Below are 22601 nucleotides of genomic sequence, written 5' to 3'. Positions count from 1 at the left end.
ATCAAAACATTTTTTTTACAGAAAATACGTTTAACGTGAAACTCACGTAAATTTGAAAATATATATTTTGCTCCCTTGTGCGAGCATCCGTCTTTGAAACAAGAGCTTATTTTCAAAAATAAAAATTTTCATGAAAGCTCATAGACAAAATTTTATGACATTAGACTCAGGTCTATTTTGTTTGTTTCTTAAACTAACGAACGAACGTCTGTTCCTAAAACAAGGATTTAATTTTTTTGGCCGAGCCCATAAACGCTAAACTGACCAAAATTGGACTTTCAACAGACCAAATCAGCGATGCTTCATCTCCGTGCTCACAGAATCACACTCTATCATACCATCGGGGTCCTCAACCAAACACTTGCTCGTACATGACACCATTGGAGAAAATCGAGGATTCTGACGGTACCTTTGTAGACCGAGTTCAACCACTGATCTCGTCGACTGAAAATCATCATTTAATGCATACTGCGGAACATGGCTGTTCCTCACTAAGCAGGGGACTTAATGTAGATGGTGGATTTTCAACAAAGGGCAAAAATCGTAAGATCATGAGACATGTTTTTGACACAGCTTTCAGGCATGCAACGATTCATATTTTATGAAGCCATGATGAATATGTTTTCGAAAAACCTCCACCAGCTGAGCGTTCGATCCATGGCATTTCGTCGTGACCTCTATGCAGAATAAAGTATTTGGGCGGTTCTCCGTAGATTGAGAGCTTAACGCCTTCAGGACGTCGGTGATACTCACAGTTCCCTGACTGCAGGAGAGAGACCCACCTCCACATAGAAGAATAGTTGGGCGGCGGACGTCGGTGACACTCACCGTTCCCTGATTATGTGGAGAGACTGTGCATAGATTCAGGCGGTTGTCCATAGATTGAGAGTAATAACGCCTTCAGGTCGTAAACAACATCGTGACTCCCTGAATATGCACCATTCATAATAAATGTGACGCATTAACTGGCTAATATCTTTTCTGCAATAGATTAATTATGCTGCGACATTCACCACTGAATTCCCAGAATAATCTATTATTGCTCCTATTCCATGGTAGAATCCACGGCCTGAGCTCATAGAATAGCAATAAAACAACTGTGCTATCTCATTATTCCGATCTCATGATCGAATCCACTGATCTAATGAAATGGTAATAGATAATCTTAATTACTCCGATTCTATGGTCGAATCCACGATCCCATAGGATGGTAATGCTTGTTTTATTATTCTGAATTTGTAGTCGAATCCACAACTGATCCTGCGAATTAATAATGAACAACTATTCATTTTTATTACTCAGTTTCATGAATTATTCTCCACTGAATTCATAGATTAGTAATAAATACTCAACAACCGGGCATCTGGACCATCACTGAGTAAGCCCCACAAAATGGTGCGAGTGTAATCGAGAATGATGCACGACTGAGCACCCGGATGCACGAACGAGTGTCCAAAAATATGAAATAATGAGGAATCCTTCACAAAACAGGAGAAAACAATAACTATTACTAAAATAATAAGAGGCGCCCAAGGCCGGGCCCACCAGTCGGCCGGTCGTGCCCTAGCCATGGTCGGTCCGTGCCTTTCCCATTCTTTTCCTTATTTTTTGTTATTTCGTGAACTCACGAAAACTCCTTGGTTTTAGCAACTTTCCTTGTTTTTGCAAAAATCGTGAATTCTCCATAACTTGGTGGATTCACGAAATAATATTATAAAATAAAGAGAGGTGTGCGGGACCGGGCAACCTAACCGACCGGCCATGCCTAAGCCGTGGCCGGTCCCACACCTCACAATCCTTAGCTTTTTTTAATTATTATTCCCTAATCTCATGAAACTCCTCCGTTTCAACAAAAACTCGTGGATTCTCCATAACTTCGAGGATTCTGCATAACTTCAAGGATTCATGAAAAATAATAAAACAGGGAAAGATGTGCGGGCCCGGGCAACCTAGCCGGACGACCATGCCCTAGCCATGGCCGGTCCCACACCTTGCAATCCCTAATCTTTCATAATTATTATTTTCCTTAATTCATGAAATTCCTGGGGGTTTGAGCAAAATTCATGATTTCTCCATATTTTCTCGAATATTTCTCAAATCACGAAAAACCAAAAACCAACATAGTCACACGACTGGCTAGCCTCTCACGGAAATTTTAAATATTAAAACACTTTTATTTTAGTATTCTCAAAATATTGATGAATTGATCATACATGCTCATTCCAACAAAAATCGAGAATTCTCAGTCAAGATGAAACTCTTCTGAAAATTCACTATGTTGCTCGAACGCGCATCAGAAAATACTGAAAATCTCAGTATGGAAACACGAACACCAAGGCAACATGTGCATGCCTTCATGACCGACCAGAGTCATTCTTAGGTCTTGCACAAAGCCGGTCTCACAGGTTTTCATGATTCTGACCTAATTTGCTCAATTACTCATAATGGGCCCGAACTCTCACCAACCAACTGGGGGATTCTCCAAATGACCAATAACTGATCCCGTGACCACCAAGAGCCGGTACCATGCTCTCTTGGTCGGTCCTCATCTCTCATACCTAGGTTTTATCACCCAATGCTGAATCCACCAATATTTCAATAAATGATGAAACCTGCATTTAATCATCGTTATTTCACCAACTCTCAAACTGAGAACCATGGTGCGTGCTCACTGGAGCACTGGGAACCCATGGACGTTCATCATCCCATGTGGTCGGTCCCTCCTCACTCATGACCAATTTTCAGCAATTCACCAATTGATGAAGGATTGATAAAAATTAGGGTTTCGAACAAACTCTCCACGAATTACCATTCTGAGCAAGTTCAAACGCAAAATAATGTTGATCCATCAATCAACATCCAAATTAATAATATTCGATAATTCACCAATATTTTTGATTAATATTTTACTGGGCCACAACACGAGTAAATAATTCTTCGAATTGAGCAATACTTGCTCAGTTGCTCGAATATTGATCAAACCATCAATGTTTAGTAATTCATCAGTAGTTTGTTGAATTGAGCAACACTTGCTCAGTTGCACGCCAAAATTATCAAATTCGTCGAATTGAGCAATACTTGCTCAATTGCTCGACAAACTCTCAATATTAAGCAATTCGTCGAGTTGAGCAATACTTGCTCAGTCGCTCTAGTCAGTAATTCATTGACATCTCAGAGAACTACATGTTCAATCCATGAATCACTGAGCATCCACCACTTATGCTCGATTCAACAAAACTAGAATCACAGTCTAAATCAGTCAACAACTGACTAACTAATACACGTCTGCCTTGCAGACTCCACGATTCATGAAATATCAATCACGTCACAAATGGGGGGATATCACTTAGGGTTTTGGTCTTGCGGTCTATGGCACGTGGATTCATCCACAACGAGAAATATTCGTAAGTTGTGTAAATGGTTGAAGGAGTTAGCAAAGTAGTGGGTGAACGATCAGTCAAGTCTCCGCAAGACATGGAACTGACTTTACCACGGTCTTCCACTTTCCCACTATTTCACTCAATAAACCGTCATACTTATATGGATCAGTGGTACATCATTCTGGCAATATAAATAAGTCTAAATCGAGGACATCAGTATATCATCAATCATCGATTATCATCATTATCCGTCAACAACTCGATATAAACTTATTCACAGAACTCAACTTCAGCAGTTCAGCAATATTGCAGAAATCTTCAACACACCCACAATCCTTGATCATCATTGATCCCACACAAATCTCAGCTTCCCTTCTACAGATCAACCCATCTCCCTCTTTGCGACCGTATTGACTCTGAAACAGCCATTGTCTTGGTTTAGGCTGGATTCATACAGATTGATTTCTCGAATCTAAGCACCCCCTTTGCAGCGATGCATCTGTGTGAGGTTCAGCAGTTCGCTCGGTTGAGGAGTCTCGACAGCACGCTCGACTCTCCACTTTCCTAGAAAACCAGCAAACCATTTTCCCCATCTACAGCTTCCAACTAGTTTCATGTAATGATCCTTTCCCATACTTATTTTTATTGTTCTTGATGATGAATTACAAACCCGTTACGACTAAATTTAACATGAACTGTTAATAGTAAATTGTGAGAGAAGAAGATCAGATAAACAAAAATGAAACACAAAAACAAAAGCAAGACTTGCGGAACCTAGCGGTAACCAATCTTTTTGAAAATTTGTCACATATTTTCATGGAGTTAAAAGTTATCTTGAACCGTAGATTTAATTATCAGCACACAATAATTTTTATGCCCCGGTTTTTTGCTACTAAATTTGGCCGATATTTATCCATGGGTAAGCTATTTTAAATATAACTTGGCCTTAAGTTATTTTCTGTATAACCTGGACGTAAATTGGTTACAATTAGATCTTCTCTGATTTCATCCAAATACAAATAAGTTATCATCATTTTCATAGCCGTAACTCGGTTGGGTTTTAAGTACGGACCTGGCCGTAAATAGGAATGAAAAATCTTACAAAACTTTTCTTTCACAAAATATTTTCTCTGCCTTGGATCCTATGATCCTCCAATTACTATGTTTGCTAAGTGCCGTTAGGCTTGTCCAACTCTTGTCAAATTGAGAAGATTGGCACAATCAGATATCCTTTCCGCGGCTTATTTGAGTTCAATAAAGGTAGGAAATATGATATACGACAGGTTCTATCGGAAGGCTACAATTCTCCTAAGGAGATCTTCACTAAATCGTCTTCATGGCATTCTAGGGCCAAATATCGGAATTACATGATGTACTTCTCGATTTTTACCTGTAAATCTTCCTAGATCAATAGCTGTAACTTCTTTATTGGTGGAGTAAAACTTCATCAAAAACAGTCGGATCATCTCCGACCATGTATTGATGTTCTGTTTTTATTTTTATTTTTTGGTCTTTCATATAGTACACAGAGTTTAATTCTATCTTTCTTAGTTGGTTTTTTTTTACCATATTTTTTTGGTTGGATAAAAAGAAAAATTAACAACAGTCACATGTACGTGATTTTAAGTAAAGGTTTGTACTGAAACATAAAAAGGAAAAGAAAAAGAATCATTTTTTCAAACTAAACTACTTATTAAACAAGAATTAATTGTATAATATTACGTGTAATATTTACAAATTCTTGGACATGTTTTTCTAGTGAGTCATTTGAGCTTTTACTTGTTGTAGTTACTTAAAATCTGAGAAAGGTTAGAAGAGAGATCCGAGGGTATCTGAAAGTGATTTATGGGAGGTTGAGCACGAACATTCTCTTTTTAATCCACGCACAGTGGTCGTTCAAAGGCTTCTTCAGTCACAAAGAAGAGGTTTAGGGATGGTCTTACAGAGGAAAGTAGACGAAGAGAGATATCAGAGAATTCTATGGTTTGAAGAAGAATTGCTTTGAGAGGTTATGAGAAAGTTGTCGTATCATCTTGGAGAAATGGAGGACCTTTTATAGCCGAATTCTCTAATCTCAGGTCGGTGAAGATAAGGATTGATTTCCGTACCATGCGGAGCAGTTCTCCCGTATATTCAGGAATAAATAGAGATAAACTAGGTTGGGTTAATCTCATTATTCTACCGCCTTTACTCTCTTCTACAGTGAGAAGTAGGCCGTGTATTTCTCACACATGTCGTAAACCGCTAAACCAAAACCGTAATTGTTATCCCTCCATTTGTATGAAGTTGAGTCAGCCTTTGTGATGATGTGTTGAGAGAGTGAAATATTCTCTTTAACCGAGTTGGCTAAGATAGAGAGATATTCTCTGATTTGTAAGAATGACTAGGATGAGTCACGTGAACAGGCATGGGATGCTTCAGAATTCGTCTGGAGAGTCTGAAAAGGAGACTTGATTCCTACATGAGGCGCGTGCCTATCATGGGGAATATTCGTCCCTGTCTAAGATTTCCCGAGAGATTTGAATCTCTCAGATATTTTGCAGATCGATCCAAATCTCTACGAAGATTTTCTTAACGGATCTGAATCTCTCCGTGGTCAGCTGGGACTCATCCTCAAGAGAGAGAAAGCGCTTTGTACGCCCGATTTATGTCACTGCAAGACTTAAATTCACTTGTCTTTGACCAGCGTATATTGCAGAGATGTACTAGGAATCAATTGTGTCCGTATTTATGGGTCTGACATAACCAGTGTATCTCGGAAGGATGTTGTAGGAATCTATCGAAAGGGCCCAGAGGTCGAATAATCAGCGTATCTCGCGAGGATGCCCTAGAAATTATTCGAAAACCTCAGTAAGTCGAATCAGAGCTTAGAGTAGACGTGAACAGTGTATCTCGCGATGATGTACTAGGAATCAGTCCTTGATCTCAAATAGGATGAGTCGTGCTTACATGAGAATGGATGTCTGCGCTCTGGGTCATAAGTCCGTCGGGGACGTTTTTATGCATCTAGAGAGCCTACATGACCAGCAGTATCTTGTCGAGGATGTATACTAGGAATCATGGTATCAAAATCAGATGTGTCTCGTGAAGACATGATGGAATTGTAGCTATTCTGGTTCATAAGTCTGTCGGGGACATTTTACGCTCTGTAGAACCTATCTGACCAGCAGTATCTCGTCGAGAATGTGCGCTAGGAGTCACGACATCACGACCAGCAGTGTCTCATTGAGGACCAAGGGCTTAATCTCTCCCGTGAGAGTTGAATTTTGTTTGTGGTCTTGAAATGACATTTTTGCCCCTTATCCAAATTTCACCATCTACATTAAGTACCCTACTCAGTGTAGAACCTTGATTGTTCTACGATGAGTATATATATGGTAACAAATTATTCATATGGAATTATGAACCACTCATTCTTGCAGAGTCCTCGAATTGATGTTTAACCTTCGATTGTTATGACTCTGATCTTGGAATCAACTCTCAACTTGGGAACTTTCTGGGATTTTGCGTTGGGAGGCGCCATTGGAAGAGTAGTTGAGCCTTGCAAATATTAAATTTACATCTTGGTCGAATGGGGTTTGCAAATTAGGGTTTACTTGGCCAAAACCCTAATTTCCTCTCTTTGTGAATCTTTGAGCTTCCGAGTTTGTATAGGTGAATTTTATTGGGAAGAGAGGAATTTGAATTGATGTTAGTAAAGATCCATGATAGAATATAGATACTCCTCTCTAAAGTGCAGAGTCCTTATCATATACGAATTCTGAGTTCCGGCTAGTATTACACTATAGCCCTAATTCCTCTTTTGTTTGTGTTTAACTCCTTCAGATACTCTAGAGAGACTTGAAAAGGCTTGGTAGGCGTGCATATTTATTGAGGGGTTATCACCTTGTATGATAAGAGATCGTTCAATCCCTTATACTAATCAGACGCCCTTTTCCGAGAGAAAATACCTATCTTTGAAACCAAGAGTATTTTCGTCAAAAACCAATATGAGCCTGATTTTTCTGACATGAAGGAATTTGTGAGATTCCTTAGGCATGGTCACGGTTTGAGAGATGAAGAGAGGCGCGCGTCTGGTATTTGTTTTGAAAATTATGAACTCGAACTTCCTTGTTTGAGCTAAATTCCCTTTATTTTCTTTGAAATTTTGCTTTCCTGGATTCCGTTTCAATCCCGTTCTTCTTCGAACACTTATAGAACTCGATATTCTTAATATTCACGTATATGAGGCATTTGGAATGAGTAGATGAGAGATTGGTTGGTTCGTGACTATATTAGGACCTTCTTCTTTGAAAATACTCAAAATTGCGAAATCAGAGTATTTTGGTCAAAATCCCTAATGAGCTTGTTTTTATTAAAGAGTAATGAGATAAAAAAGGGGTTGAGAGAGGTGTAGAACCGTCCAAGATAATGAGGATAGGCTCGGTCCTCTCTCTTTTAGAATAAATCCCTTTTCCGTCAAATTCTTGAAATTAGGGCTATTTTTCGTCAAAACCCAAATTCTCTTCGACTTTGGTCCCTTTGGAAGGATTTCGAGAGAATAAGTGACGTTCCACTGGTCTAGGAGAGAATTCTTGTAATAACCCGTCCCTCCACCGATACTGTCCCCACTTAGCCACTGCGGATATCCGTAAGTAAGTGTGGGGTTTTCAACGGGCATCGTTGTGTTCATCCAGCAGCAACTTCCCTGGAGGTCACCCATCTATGGATTACTCCCGCCCGAGCACGCTTAACTGCGGAGTTTTCTGCCAACTCTGGAGCCAATTGTGATGAAAATGCCTCGGTGATAGGAAAGGACAAACCATTACTTATATTCCGTTCGGCCAACGACTGCCGAATATCGGGGTATTACAATACCACCACCTTAAATTGGAGTCGTCCTCGGCTCCGGAACATATATACAAGCCCATATCTTCGACATTCCCTGCCCCTCATGAGACCAGTACCTGACACTCAATCCGTCCAGCGTACCTTCCCACCCTCGGCATGTGAACCGTCGTCTATGATACCATTTAATGACCCGTCCCTCCACCGATATTGTCCCCACTTAGCCACTGCGGATATGCATAAGTGTGGGGTTTTCAACGGGCATCGCTGCGGTCAGAGTTGGCTCCAGAGTTGGCAGAAAACTCTGCAGTTAAGCGTACTCGGGCGGGAGCAATCCAAGGATGGGTGACCATCCGGGAAGTTGTTGCTGGATTACCGCAGCAATGCCCATTGAAAACCCCACACTGCCGGATATCCGCAGTGGCTAAGTGGGGACAATATCGATGGAGAGACGGGTCATTAAAATTCTCATCCATGGTAAGGGCTTGGCCACAACTTGGAGTATATTTAGAAGGAAGAAAAACCCTCAGTTTCCTTATTTGACCAAAATTTCTTTAATTTCCTCTTTTAGCTCTATTTCTTTTTTCCTTTTGATTTAAGGCTTCCTTTTTGAAATCAAATTGAAAAAAGAAGTATTTTAATGTGTGTCAATGTATGGAAACCGGTTCACCTCTTCCACGAATTTTATTTCCATTAGAATTCCATATTTTGGCCGTACCGTGCACATATATATATACATATGCATGCATATAACTTTTTTACGTGAATAATTCTCCTCCTTTCTTTTATTTTCTTGGTTAATATTTCTAGCATAGAAAATAAACCAGCCTTCTTTTTGTTTTGATCTTGTCTTGAGAATGATTCATAAATCTCCTAATATGTGTGATGAAGATGACAACACGGGTAATATGGGCGATCCCGCAACGAGCAATGGAGCAGCCATCAATAAAGAGATCCCTAACTTCGAGGACGAGTTTAATCACTTTATTTAATTTATTGATAGTTACCCTAGTTCCAAGGTAAGTGACGATCTCGTTTTCTATAGTAGAATTACTTATCAAAGTCAATGATAAGAACCTAGAAGATTCTTATCAAGAGGATAGACAGAAGCAAGTAGTAAAAATAAACTATATCAAAATTCTTCTCTAACATTAGATCGACATTCTTCTGGTATTTATATAGACTCTAACTTCCAATAATATATCTAACTTATAAAGAGAAATTGCACTAAATAACTTACGACTCAGAGAACACTACTTTCCTAACTTAACCTTAAAAGTTATGACCCAAACTATTGACAAACTTGACCTTACCGTAGGATTAGTCCTAGGCAATGAGGACGTTTTCTATCAATCCTACCCCCTTAAGAGCATTCTTGTCCTCAAGAATTATGGATAACAGGGATAATAATGGCTCTTCATCAACTTCATTAGGTAGCTAGCTTGGCACTTCATAGCTCGGTAGTACAACTTTCTTCAAGTTTGATACATGAAAAACAAGATGTATTTTTGATCCTTCCGATAGTTCCAGCCTATAAGCCACTTTGCCAATGCGCTCAAGAATCTTGTATCGACCAAAGAAACATGCTGACAGCTTTTGATAAGCCCTGCGAACAGTTGAAGTCTGACGATATGGTTGAAGTTTTAAATACACAAATTCTCCTTCTTGAAACTCAATTTCAATGCGCTTTTTGTCAGGATATCGTTTCATTCGATCTCTTGCCACCTTCAAATAAGCTAATATTTGATTTTTTTGTATAAGAGCTTCATCCAAATTAGTGCTCCTTGCTTCTCCAGGAACATAATTGTTAAGAGCGGGAGGTGGTACCCCATAGAGGGCTTCAAAATTGTGTAACTTTTGTCGAAGTATGATAAGTCGTGTTATACCAAAATTCAGCCCATGATAACCATAACGTCCATGTCTTTGGTTTATCATTAATGAAACATATCAAATAGGCCTCTAAACACCGATTAACCACTTCAGTTTGCCCATCGGTTTGAGGATGATACGAATAACCGAGCTTGAGTTGAGTTCCTTTCAATTTGAACAACTCTTGCCAAAATCGTCTTGTGAATACGGCATCTCTATCTGATATGATGGTTTTTGGAAAACCATGGAGTTTAACCAAAAAATCCATAAATTGATGATCCACGTTAGCTGTCGTGTAAGGATGTTTTAAAGCAACAAAGTGAGAGTATTTGGTGAATTTATCAACCACTACTAATATGACAGTCTTACCATGAGAATTTGGCAACCCGTCGATAAAGTCCATAGATATGTCAGACCAAACCGTAGAGGGTGTTTGAAGGGGCTCTAACAATCTAGATGGTGACAATGTTGTATATTTATTCCTTTGACATATATCACACCCATCAATAAAATCCTTCACATCTTGTCTCATTCCATGCCAATAGAACAACCTATTTAACCTCTGAATAGTCTTCAAGTAACCTGAATGACCAGCAACTGGTGATGAATGAAATTCTTTCATGGGAACATCCTTCCACTTAGACAATGGACTGACAACTAATTGGTTCTGAAGATATTTCAGTAAACCATTATCTTCAGAAAAATTCTTGGTATTAAAACTACTTTGATCCAACTTCTGTGTTATCTCAATTATCCAAGGATCAATCTTAAGATCCTGTTTGAGTTCATCCATCCACGAACAATGTACATAAGATATATCTTGTAATGTGCCAGTACCATCATACATTTGATATAATGCACCAGCTGCTTGATTCTTGATGCCCTTTTTGTATACAATTGCATAGTCATATCCGAGCAGTTTGGTCAGCCACTTTTACGGAGAAGGTGTAGTGGCCTTGGCTTCAAAGAAATACCTCAAACTTTGCTGATCTGTTCGAACCAAAAACCTACGTCCAACCAAATATGCGCTCCATTTGGTAACTGCATGAATGATTGCAAGTAGTTCCTTTTCATACGTTGACAGACCCAAGTGTTTAGGACCAAGTGCCTTGCTAATGAACGCAATGGGTCGCTTTTCTTTCATTAAAACATTTCAAATACCTCTCCCACTAGCATCACTTTCAATTACAAAAGTTTTAGAGAAATTATGCAATGCTAATACAGGAGATGAAGTCATGGCTTCCTTGAGGGATATAAATACTTCATTGGCTTCGTTTGACCACTTAAAACCATCTCTTTTAAGTAATTGTGTTAATGGAGAAGCAATTTTTCCATAATCTCGTATGAATTTTCTGTAATAACCTTTCAAACCCAGAAAACCCCTTAGTTCTTTGATGGTTGTAGGTGTTGGCCACTCTTTCATGCATTGTATCTTTGATGGATCAGCAACTACTCCTTCACGGTTTATTCGATGCCCAAGATATCAACTTCTTCTTTTCCAAAATAACACTTGCTCCATTTCACCACCATCTTTTGGGATTGTAATATATCAAAAAAAACTCGTAGATGTAACAAGTGATCATCCCATGTTTTGCTGTAAATTAATATATCATCAAAAAATACCAAAACATTTTTACGGAGCTGGTTTCGGAACATGTCATTCATTAAATGTTGGAACGTAGAAGGTGCATTCGTTATTCCAAACGGCATCACTATGAACTCGTAGTTCCCATCATGGGTTCTGAAATCCGTCTTGGGTATGTCATCTTCATGCATTCGAATTCGATGATAACCCGCACGTAAATCCAACTTCGAGAAAAAACAAGCTCCATGTAGTTCATCCAGCAATTCATCAATTACAGGTATATGAAATTTATCCTTCATAATAACAAGATTTAATGCTCTATAATCTATACACATCCTCCATGATCCATCCTTCTTTTTCACCATCAGTACAGGTGAAGAGAAATGACTGGTACTTGGGCGTATTAACCCAGTATCCAATAATTCTTTGACGCAATTTTCAATTTCATTCTTATGATAGATATCATACCTATATGGTCGCACATTGACATGACTGCTACTTGGCAATAACAGTATTCGATGATCATGCGTTCTTGAAGGTAGTAAAACAGTAGGGGTTGAAAATACTTCCTTGAAGTCTTCTATAATTTTTCCAATATCAGGTGAAATTTCAGACCTTTTGGTTTGTGGTTGTTGTGTTTGCCGTATATGACAGACATAGCTAGGAGCTCCACTTCTTACCAGACGTTGCATCGCATGACTGGTAGCTATCATTAGATTAAGATTTAACTCACCCACCAATCGAGTGACTCTATCATCCATAGTAAATTCCATTGTGATCTTCTTAAAGTCCCAACTAATTGGACCTAAAGTTTCTAACCATTGTGTACCCAAAAAAACGTCACATCCTCCCAAAGATAGTACATGAAAATCAGACACAAATTTATAGTCTGTAATTGAAATCCCAAGCTTGGACATATACCTAAACATGGTACTCGTGTTCCATTTGCAACCATCACTTCAAATCTCTGATCATTTAATATTTCAATTCCTAATTTCTTTGAAATTATTGGGTCAATAAAATTATGGGTGCTGCCAGAATCAATCAAAATTGTTACCTTTTCCTTCTTTATAGCTCCCGCTACTCTCATTGTTTGAGGTGTTCGAGACCCTACTAATGCATAAACATATATCTCACCCATCTCTTCCTCACATAATTGATATTCTCCTCCCTCAATCAAGAAATTGGTTTTAGGTTTGCATTTATGTCCTCTAAACCACTTTTCATTGCAGTAATAACACAATTGTTGTTTTCTTCTTTCATCAGTTTCAGCTTGAGACAATCTTCTATCAGGAGGGAAACTTGGTGATACCTTAGTTTGAGTATTAACATTAGCTGGTACCATTGGTCGATTACTATTTCTATCAATTTGACGTTTCAAGGAAACTTTTGCATCTTGTAATCGCGCAGTGTTAAATAGATTGTAGTAATGTAGTTGGATTGAATGAAAGTGTGATGCAGGGTTATTGGAATAGACATAAACTGAACAAAGAAATTCTTTGAGTTTTCAACATTTTCTTTATCATTAATCAACTATCCTCCCAAACATTCCAGAAACCCTTAAATAGAAATCTAAACTTGCAAGCTAAGAAAAGATAAACATAATCTAGATACTGCTAGAAACTCTCCTAAAATCTCTCTATTGCCTAGCTGCTTGCGCACTTGAGTCGTAGTTGGACATCGGGCCTCCAAGAATGCCACGTCCAATTCTTCCACTTCATCATTAAAAACTGATGTAGGGTTATTGGATTAGACATAAACTGAACAAAGAAATTCTTTGAGTTTTCAACATTTTCTTTATCATTAATCAACTATCCTCCTAAACATTCCAGAAACCCTTAAATAGAAATCTAAACTTGCAAGCTAAGAAAAGATAAACATGATCTAGATACTGCTAGAAACTCTCCTAAAATCTCTCTATTGCCTAACTGCTTGCGCACTTGAGCCGTAGTTGGACATCGGGCCTCCGAGAACGCCACGTCTACTTCATCAAAGTGTTTCCAGATCAACTTCTTCCTTAAGTCCATTAATAAAACAGCTTATAAGATAACTTTCAGGTAATCATTTTACCTGATTAGATAATCGTTCAAACTCCTCACGAAAATCTTCAAAGTTTCCGCAACTGTTTTGCCTAAGCTTTGAAAGTTTAGCTGTATAATATTCAAGGCCTGTACTCCCAAATCTTTTTAATAATCCTGCATGAAATTGTTTATACGACATATCCACCATGTAATCATGTACCCACTGGTACTATTGTGCTGCTCTTCCGTCAAGATGAAAGCTTTCCAACGTTACCTTTTCATTGTCAGGAATCTTATAATACTCAAAATATGTTAGCCTTGCTCAACTAAGTTTTTGGTTCTTGTCCATCAAACTGTTGCAACACCATCCTAACAAACGGTCAATATTCTTTCTTCGATTCATAAATTTGAACCAAAGCATTCAATTTATCATATAATTCCTTGAGTTGTTTCTCCATCTTACTCTTTTTGTGTTCGTGTGTAATGTTGTTTGATCATAAACTGGACAAACCAGCTCTGATACCAATTGATAAGAACCTAAAAGATTCTTATCAAGAGGATAGACAGAAGCAAGTCGTAAAAATAAGTTTATAGAGTAAACTACATCATAATTCTTCTCTAACATTAGATCGACATTCTTCTGGTATTTATATAGACTCCAACTTCCAATAATAGATCTAACTTATAAAGGGAAATTGCACTAAATAACTTACGACTTAGGGAAAAACTACTTTCCTAACTTAACCTTAAAGGTTATGACCCAAACTATAAACAAACTTGACCTTGTCGTAGGATTAGTCATAGGCAATGTGGACATTTCCTATCAGTCAAACACTTGTTCCCTCTTCAATAATATGTTTTTGCATGGAAATAAAAACTGTAAAGCCTTCAGTGGTAAAATTCAAAGATCGCCAGGAACCCGGATTCTTGGCCTGACTGGGTAGAATCCATGCTTAAGAGTAACAAAATTCAGCAGCTCCTAAAGAGATCCGGCATATATCACACACTTTCAGCTTCAGGGACTTTGAAAATAAAGAAAGACGTTGCTGATTTGATAGCTTTGTCATGTCGATGGAGTAAACTGACTCATACTTTTTCTTTCTCTTGGAGAGAACTCACAATTACTCTTGCAGACGTGGCTGTACTTCTTCATCTTCCGGTTACAGGTACCTTCTCCTTGACATTAGATGATAATGAAAGAGGAATATCTTCAACTTTGTCTGAAGCCATCGATCAAACTCATGCTCAAGCAGTTCTAGGTGAATGTGTGCTTCCTCCAGGCGTGGCTATGGGAACATTTTTAGAAATACGCCCCCATTCCTCGCTCACTAAAAGCTAGTGATCCTCTAGGATTTGTTGTTGGTGTAATAAATATCTGATTCAACAACTCCCATCTGCATTAATGGATGACGAAAAAATGGCATTTTTCGTCCCTGGACACAAATTCCCGAAGGTGTGGCTTAGTTGCACTCCTTTTACTTAATGAATGATGTCGTACTTCTTCCCGAAGGCCGTGAAAACGTATCTGAGGATACATATATATTCAGCAGTTCTCCGGGCTGTGTTTTGAGTTTGGACACTTGCGTTGACTTCATTATACAATCTTACAATGTTGACAGAACTGCTCGTCAGATGACCAGGATATCCCTTTTCACAAAGGACCGTCCACGTTTTGTAGAATCCAGCGGAATCTCGGTACTGTAAACGGTTTATCGCAAAACTTTCCTTTTTTTCGTGTTCAAAGGATCAGACGCGTATCTCCTAGAGCTCGATCTTACTGGCTAGACCAACTTGTGGTATTAGTAATTTAATACAAGGGATTTCAGAAGATGATGTAGTTATCATGTCATGTGATCCAAGTCCTAAACGTTCATCCCCTTACATAAACCAAGTAAGTATTTTACTATTTAGCAGTTTTCAAGATTCAATCACGTCTCTTTAGAAGTTAACCAAATTGTTTTCCTTTTAGTCTGGTCATTCCACTCGTGCTCGAAGAGAAATCAGTTCACAGGCGGACGATATGGGAGCTGACAGAAGTATTGATCGTCTTGAGCTTGCCGTGACAGAAAATCATTGTACACCTCCTTTTGGAACGCTACCATTAAGAACCATTCCATTTGTACTTGTATACGTGCTCTCTTTTATTTTTGGTACAGAAGTGGTCATAATTCAGAGATATCCTTTTATTTGAGTACTCGTCAGAAACTTTCAGATCCGATAGACTTGCATAGAATGGGTTGTAGAATCTTCAAACAATGTCATATTTGAGCTCCCGACCCCAATTTCAAAATACAAAATAATTATCTATTCAATGCAAAAAGAATGACATAATTCCGAGTTATTTAGGTCAATCAACCAGTCACGTACTTTTTTCATCAGGAATCCCGTATAGAATTTCAGGAGCGTTTCAGATTGTACCTATCTCGGTTTTGCGGCCACATATTTTAGCTTGCTTTCCCATTTGATGATCTCTTTGGATATTTTGTATCAGAGACATAGAGTAACATATTTTCTCAAGGGAGTACCCCAAAATTCCTTGTGAATTTTAGTCAGTTAGCGTCTTTTCACTTAGCAGTGCACAACAATCCTAATTATAAGAGGATTCATGTATTCCTTGGACCTTTGCATGTTATGACACCTCAAGTATGACCCCTGGAGTATTATGACTTCATTAACTTTCCTTAGATTAGTATAAGACGTGGCTTTGGTTTCTGTAAGTCCTAGTCCCGCCTGTGGAAGGAATATACACTTTCATCCAGTCGTAAAACCCTAACTTGATTTTTACGCTTTCATATCTCGATATACCTTGTTTAGTTCCAGCTTATTTTGTATACTCATGGCGTGGGAATGACTCGAGAAAAACTTGCTGGAAATACAATGGAAATATCTTCTCTTGATTATGATTCAGCCACCCATCAGTCCCATGTTTTTTGTAATTCTCGTGTCGAAGAAAACCAAAGAAACGGAGCACAACCACCGACTATTGTTGAATATCCTACTTCATGTCTTGATTTTGTCGGTCCTAAGGAAATTTTGTATTCAAATGAAATACTCGTAGGGGGATTCGGTGTTGAAGCCAAATTTCCTAGTTGTACCGGTTCATTTGGCAAAGATATGGTTATATTTCTACAATGGAGATAATAACTTATGTTGTTCATCCTATGATCGAATTAATTAACGACTTGTTGGAGATACTTGACGCAATAAGAGACTTGACTTTGAAAAACATCCCTTCTGGTACTTCGTAGATCTTGAAAAGCTTGTGACCACTTGTGGAAATCTTCATTTCAATGTGAAATGGATTCGAGAATGTCTCAACAATACCCAAGCTAAATTTGAAAAGTTATAACACTCTGGCCCTCGCTTTTCAATAGATGCTCTTATCCTGGTGGAGAAAATGGTAGCCGAGGAGGTGGAGCGTAAAAAACAAATGACCTGAGATGCAAAAGTCAAAGTGCAGGAGCTGAACAGGAAGAAGGAAATCTTTTCCCGAGGAGAAAAGTTTGTTTTGGACGGTTTTATTTAGATTGGATAGTTTTTTTTTTTGAGTGATTTGAGAGACAAGTTTTACGAATTGCAGTAGTTTTAGGTAAGTTTTGAACATTTGATATTATATTTTGCTAAAGACTTGAGTGCAATGAGATTTTCACACAGTTTATTGAACGAGTTAGTGCATCTTTTTGAAAGAAAATATAATTGACCACTAACTTGGATGATAAAGCAAAATACCTAACGAAAACAGGTCCTACTAGATAAGTCATAGACTCGTTCCCTGAGTCCGAATCATATCCAGTCCCCAGCCGAGACGTTTTCTTTCATCCATGGAGTTTACTAAGCCTCATATTCTGAGCTATCGGCTTGGCTATTCCCAGAAGAAAAACTCACCACATATCCGACCGCTTTCAGTAACGACGTAAGTAAAGAATCCTCCTATTATTTACTTTAGTGATAATATCTGGTTGTAATTGTATGTCGAGTAGTGGAGTCTTTATCTGGTTGGTGTAGCTTGAGGTTCATCGAGACTTGGTTGTACAATTGTTAGAACTCTTGTTCTTTCTGGCGGGACGGGTGTTGAAATAACATATCGACCTGCAACTTTGAATCGTCGGATAAGTATGAGCTTTGGCCGAGCATTGTCTTGGAAGCTAGTCTGGTCTTATACTTTGTCGCGTTCTGGTCATGATCCTCTGAAACAGGAAAACGACAAGATGCATCTCGGCTGGCGATTTATGACCCTATGTGGCTCTACAACGCTTTTGACTAGGCCATGATTTTTTTGGAACTTTTATAAGTTTTTGCCAAGTTTATCCTGATGACGAAAATATAAATTCGAAGGAAAAAGAACTAGGTTAATCTGATACAGAATGGAAGAGTTTTAAGTAAAATAATAAAGTGAAATAAACTTCATGAGTCCCTTGTGATCAGGTTGAGGGCCCTTGACCTAAACGAATTTTGGAGTAAGTATTCTTCAGAATCTCCAAGTTTAGATCATCACCTAGTTCTGGAGAGAGATGAAGTCAGCTGAATGGTTGCACTTTTAATCTATCGCGTTCTTAATGATCTCCATATTCTCCGGTGAGGCTGATTGTGGAAAAACTGGATCTTGTCCATCCTATTCTCAACAATCCAGATGGATATCCTCCCACTGTGGTCGGAAAAATGTAGTTACCTAAAATCTGAGAGAGGTTAGAAGTGGGATTTTATGGTTTCTGAAAGTGAGTTATGGGAGGTTGAGCATGAACAGTATCTGCCTAAATTACGCACAGTGGTCGTTCAAAGGCTGTTTCGGTCATATAGAAGAAGTTTAGGGCTGGTGTTAGGGAGAAAAGCAGACGAAAAGAGAGATCATAGAATTCTAGGGTTTGAAGAAGAATTGCTCTGAGAGGTTATGAGAAAGTTTTCGTATCATCTTAGAGAAATAAATGACCTATTTATAGCCGAATTCTCTAATATCAGGTCGGCGAAGATAAGGATTGCTTTCTGTACCGTGCGGAGCAATTCTTCCGTCTCTTCAGGAATATATATATATATAAACTAGGTTGAGTTTATCTCATTATTCCACCGCCTTTTCTCTCTTATGCAGTGATAAAAAGGCCGGGTATTTCTGACCAAAACTCTAATTGTTATCCTCTCATTTATGTGAAGCTGAGTCCGCCTTTGTGATGATGTGTTGAGAGAGAAATATATTCTCTCTGTATTTATGGGGACGACATGACCAATGTATCTCGTAAGGATTTTCTAGGAATATGTCGAAAGTGCCCAAAGGAATAATAACTAGCATATCTCGCGGGGATGTCCTAGGAATTATTCGGAAACCTCGGTAAGTCGTGTCGGAGCCTAGAGTAGACGTGACCAGTGGTGTATCTTGCGATGGTGTGCTAGGAATCAATCCTTGATCTCAAATAGGATGAGTCGTGCTTACAAGAGACATGTATGTATCCTCTCTGGGTCATAAGTCCACCGGGGAAGTTTTTACGCATCTAGAGAGACTACATGACCAGCAGTACCTCGTCGAGGATGTATACTAGGAATCGTGTCATCACAATCAGATGCGTCTCGCGAAGACATGCTGGAATTGTAGCTGTTCTAGTTCATAAGTCTACTGGGGACGTTTTACGCTCTACAGAACCTACGTGACCAGTACTATCTCGTCGAGGATGTGCGCTAGGATTCACGGCATCAAGACCAGCAGTTTCTCGCGGGGAAGTACACTAGAAATCACGGTTATGAGTGCCTTGAGGACCAATGGCTTAATCTCTCCCGTGAGAGTTGAATTTTTTCTATGGTCTTGAAATGACACTTTTGCCTCTTATCCAAATTTCACCATCTACACTTGCATAACTTTTTGTTAGAGCACTGCTCGGTCGAACTCGCAAGCGTTGCTATCTCAATCTTGTTTGTCAAGTTTTATTTGTCAAAACTATAAGTATTGATTTTTAGTCTACTAATAGCTAAGTCTCGGATTAGGATATAAAGTGTAGTTGAGCATTAGACTTCACGGCGTTCATCAAATAAAGACGAAGAACTACTAAGGGGAGCTTGTGGAACTTCATCAACAAAAGATATGTGGAGACTTGAGCTCATCTATCACTCAAAAGTCTATCTACTCTATCTCCTATTTGAGACCAAAGTCGTATAGCTATGTAGACTTCGATTATACACATTTGATATTTTGAGCTGAGTTTAACTCCCTTACATATTTCTCGAAATATGTGTTGGTAAGCTTTCGCTTTAACCAAGTTCATCTTATATTCTTGACGAAAGTCAAAAGATGATCATGTGAAAATGGCCTTGTAACATCTTACATGATTTGTGTGAGACAGTCATTTGATGTAGACTTAGAATATTTTGTATTGATCATTCGATCACTTGAAAATTTCTTTGAAGCTAATAGTTTGTGTGAGACAGCTATTATCGTCTTCTAAGAATGTTTCAATGATTGAAATGGGAGTTTAGAACAAATAACCATGATTGGATATAGCACAGTATGTGTACTTGTATGCTAATCGTTGCATGTTATTCCAAGTACGGGAACAATAGTATGCATACCCGTGTGTGTACTGGTTGGTTAATGAAAGTCCGGGAACTTAGTATGCATACCGGTATGCGTACTGGCGTGAGGTTCAAGTTCCGGAAATTCAACTGAATTTGGAAGGTATGCGTACCCGTTCGCATACTGGTGAACCCAAACTAAGTCTGACTACTTAGGTATGCGTACCCGTTTGCATATTTTGAGTAAGTTATGTTCTAAAATTAGTTTGTTCATGAACTAACCCATTTATATATTAAGGAATGCAATCTTTTTGCAAACCGTGGCTATAGTGTTCATGAATAGACTCGAGTGAATCAAAATCGATTTTGCCTCAATTGTATCTTGTATACTTCTATGATATAAACAATTGAACAACTCTAGAACTAGTTTCATTCGAGTCATTTGAACTATTTATAGTTAAGATGAATAAGGTTGATATGAAAGTATTCATATGGCTAACTTCGGTTAACTATTATTGAGCCAACAAAGGTGTACACGTTTAGGTATGATTACTCATATCTAAATAAAATCACTTTTCATTTATGTGTAACAAGCTAAGTTTGATCTACACAGTTGAAAGATATTAGCTTGAGTCTAATCAGGTTTTCATATAACGGTGAATATTGAATGCTTTGTTACCAAGGTAAAATTGATTGCAAACCCTGATTTGAAGACTATATAAGAGATAACTCTAGCAACTGGGAAACCTAATACCCACACCTCATGTGTGATGCTAGTTGCGACTAGAGTCGATTCTCATTTAACCTTAGGTTTTTCCAAAACCCAGTAGGTTAACTACTTGAAGACTTCATTGGGATTCTGAATCCAGATTCAACTATTATGTAGTTGCGTGTTCTGATCTTGCTGTAATCTATCGTGATTGAGTACTATCTTCTCTAAGATTTGCTCGAGATTTAATCTCCGATAGGCAAGATAAAAAGTAGTCACAAACATCTTCGTCTCATCGTTTGTGATTCCACAATATCTTGTTTCGCTACCATACGATTAAGATTATTGTGAGGTGATTGATATTACTAGGCTGTTCTTCGGGAATATAAGTCCGGTGTATCAATTGGTTCATGTTCACCTTGATTTATCAAAAGACGGAACAAAACTCATAGGTATATCTGTAGGAGACATATTTACCTATTCAATAGACTTTTATGTGTGAGACAGATTGTTTTATCAAGTCTTCGACTTTGGTCATAACAACTCTTAGTTATGGGTGAGATCAGCTAAGGGAATCAAGTGTGCAGAATCCGGTGTGGTTCTAGAGGCATAAGGAACGCGAATGTACCTTGATCAGTATGAGATTGGTTAGGGATCAACTACGTTCCATTCCGAAGTTAACTTGGAGTAGGATAGTGTCTGTAGAGGCTTAATACAGTGTGGTGTTGAAATCTGGACTAAGTACCGAGGTTTTTCTGCATTTGCGGTTTCCTCGTTAACTAAATTGTTGGCGTCTGTCTTATTTCTTTTCCACATTATATTTGTTTATATAATTGAAATATCACAGGTTGTGCGTAAGTTCAATCAATTGTGAATCCAACCTTTGGTTGTTGATTAAATTGATTGTCACTTGGATATTGGTTTTTGATATCATCCAAGTTATTTCTTATATTCAATCGGGCTCGCAAATTCCTATTTGTTTGATTGCAGATTGAGTTGAGAAATAGAGATATAACTCTTGGATATACTTTTCTTAAGATTGCGTCTGACTGTTTAGTTGATTCTCTTGAAAGTATATTGGAGTTAGTCCATACAGATTGCTAAGCGAAATATTGGGTGTGGTTGTTAGACCCCCGCTTTTTCACTTTTTTTTTCTTCCAAACTACTTATATAGACAAGCATGAACGTCTAATTAAACAAGAATTGATTGTATAATATTATGTATGAAATTTACAAATGCTTGACCATATTTTTCCAGTGATTCGTTTAGGATTTTGCTTACATCATACAAAATTATGAGGACAATTATTACCGTTTAGCGTTGAATTGTCCAAAACGATGAGTACCACAAGTTGGTCCTGTTAAGTTTTGTTTTTGTGCCAGACCATGAACTACGATGCTTATCAAGATCAACAATAAGAGTTGCTCAATTCTAATATGTGGGGAGACACCCTTGGCACCACATAGCTCTGTTTAAATATAATAACTTATTTTCTTTTGTATTGTGCAATATTACTCATTCTTCACTTTTCTGCATCATAAGTTTTATAATAAAAAAAGAAATCATTTATTTGTATCCTAAGTTTTATTATAAAAAAAGATAATTTTGAGCACCACCAAGACACCATCATACTCTCCCTCCATGTAAGAAAAAAAATAAGATTTCATCCGATGTTGGTGGAAATTTTTTCGGAATCATCCAAAAATATTGCAACAAA

Source organism: Papaver somniferum, chromosome 3 (genome assembly GCF_003573695.1).
Source record: "Papaver somniferum cultivar HN1 chromosome 3, ASM357369v1, whole genome shotgun sequence".
In the NCBI taxonomy this organism is placed as follows: Eukaryota; Viridiplantae; Streptophyta; class Magnoliopsida; order Ranunculales; family Papaveraceae; genus Papaver; species Papaver somniferum.
This window is presented reverse-complemented; position numbering follows the sequence as displayed.